This window comes from Notothenia rossii (assembly GCF_949606895.1).
Source record: "Notothenia rossii genome assembly, chromosome: 3".
In the NCBI taxonomy this organism is placed as follows: domain Eukaryota; kingdom Metazoa; phylum Chordata; class Actinopteri; order Perciformes; family Nototheniidae; genus Notothenia; species Notothenia rossii.
In genome coordinates, this window is record NC_136901.1 from 61139067 (window position 1) to 61141233 (window position 2167).

General features: G+C 38.0%; 1 long non-coding RNA gene across 3 annotated transcripts; it reads right to left on the reverse strand.

Annotated features, from left to right (window-relative positions):
• Positions 1 to 201: 201 nt before the first annotated feature.
• On the reverse strand, positions 202 to 1559 carry LOC307033288. Of its 3 annotated transcripts, none has more exons than XR_013806457.1 (4): positions 1462 to 1559; positions 1164 to 1295; positions 962 to 1077; positions 202 to 874 (listed from the first exon to the last, which is right to left on the reverse strand). It is a non-coding gene; the product is annotated as an uncharacterized lncRNA (long non-coding RNA). The 3 variants fall into 3 exon arrangements; XR_013806458.1 differs by having other exon boundaries at positions 202 to 607; positions 753 to 1077; XR_013806459.1 differs by having other exon boundaries at positions 202 to 1077.
• Positions 1560 to 2167: the final 608 nt, after the last annotated feature.

Sequence of the window (2167 nt, forward strand, 5' to 3'; positions counted from 1 at the left end):
TACAGACAGTAGCAGCATTAGAGCTGGAGCTCACTCACTCATTATGAAACCATAAATAGAGAATTGGAAAAAAAAAAAATATATATATATATACTGTAGCTGTGTGAAAAGTCTAAGACATGGGTTACAGGTCTGAATAGATATGCATTCTCATATACGTGTATGTGCACAAGTATGTATTGCTCTATACTTTCCCGTCCGCAGCCAGCCAGCTCCACTCCTCACCAAATTCATGACCTGCAAGAAACAGCAAACAGAACTTGTACTCAGTATCTGTGTACTGACAAATATAAGTAGCCATGTAGCCATATTGTGACGTAGTGACACTTAGTGAACAAATGTATCTGTCATGAAGGATGACTTAAGTCTCAAAAGAGCCCTAAGGCCTACCTGCATAACTGTTAATTGAACTTAAAAGATATGCAGATGTTTGAAATTAAAACCATCAATATGAAAATCTTCAGCCAGGACATAATCATAATCAAACCTTTTGTTTCAATCTGAGACAAAACAAGTTGCATAATAAACTCACAAAGTCAAGACGAAGCTCTCAGATATGATGGATGACTCAAGCATCATAGAAGAACTTCTAGCAGGTCAGGAAAACCTGTTTGACAGGAGATAATGGTAGCAGAGAATATAAAGAGACATTTATGAATTACCAATTGTCATTTTATCACACATATAGTATGTTTCTTCACATAAACCTTTAAACATAACCTTTAAACATACACATATTGCATTCCTCTCACCACATGAAATAAGCTCAGGAGCCTAAAAGTGGCCCAGTGAATGATGGAGGAGACAAAGCAGGTCCTCAAAAGGGGACAGAGGGAAAAAAACTCCTTTGGCTCTCATATATAGGGTGGTCCACCTAAAAGAGACATGGAAACATTATTAAGTCTCTCATCATCACAAATCAAGTATGAATTCATATAACATTATAAGACACATGACATACTCAACAAATCATAGACTTCTCAAAAAGTGGTGAAGTGGAGGCAGTAAGGGAGCAAATCCTTGAAAATGGACGGAGGGGGAATAACTCCTCAAGCTCTCACATGTCAAGTGGTCAACCTGAGAGGGAATCGGATACATTATTAAGTCTCTAATCATCACAAATTAAGTATGATTTCATAAAACATAAAAAATTATAAACTCACCATACTAGAGGAGACTCAACAGCCAAACTTTGGTGCAGTGAAGGTAGAGAGTGGACGCAGAGAGAGAGCAAGTCCTCGAACATGGACGGAGGGGGAACAACTCCTCAAGCTCTCACATGTCAAGTGGTCAACCTGAGAGGGAATTAGATACATTATTAAGTCTGAAAAATAAATAAAATGTTTTCCTCTGTCCTGCACCTAGAGTTGAAAACTTTTGGGATGTGCGTTTTTTTCAAAACTTTTTTTAAATTATGAAGTATGAATTTATACAACATAAAAAAATACATGATAAACTTACCAAATTCTAACAGTGGTCCCAAATGAGAGAACAAGTCCACATATAGAACAGAGGGAGAACGACTCCTCAAATATATCAGAACAACCTGTAATGGAGAATAATTGATAATTTAGTGTACATGATCACACCAGTAAGGATCAACACATAAGCACAATACAACTTCTGAAAAGCATCATTAAAATGACAAATAATGAATTACTACATCCATAATGTGTGATGTGTGATAATAACAATAATATTAAATATTTCTCGCCTTATCAGTGGAGCAGCTTTTTAAGCAGCTCACTCTTCTCGTCTGTCTATCACAGAGTCAGAGTCCAAGGACATGAGGATGTCTTTCTCTGTGGCCATCAACATAAATGCCTCCAATTTATCAGATGAGAGGGTGCTTCTGAGTCTGTTTTTAATAAACTTCAAAATTGAAAATGTGTGCTCACAAGCCACCTGTGTGAGGGATAATGTAAGCAGGTATTTATAAGCAAGGCCTAGGGCAGGTTATGCATCTGTTAGCATGTTGAAACGGCGAAGTATCTGGTAGCAGCACAGAGGGCATTCTTTGCAGGAGCAACAGTTTATGGGAGTTATCTCAACCTCTTCTGTGTTGTCCTCCTCACCACCTGATCCATCTTCTACTGTTCTTGCTTTGTACTCTGCAAATGGGGATGCCTTCAGCCTGTTCCACTGGAGTGCAAAGCTTTTCAACTCG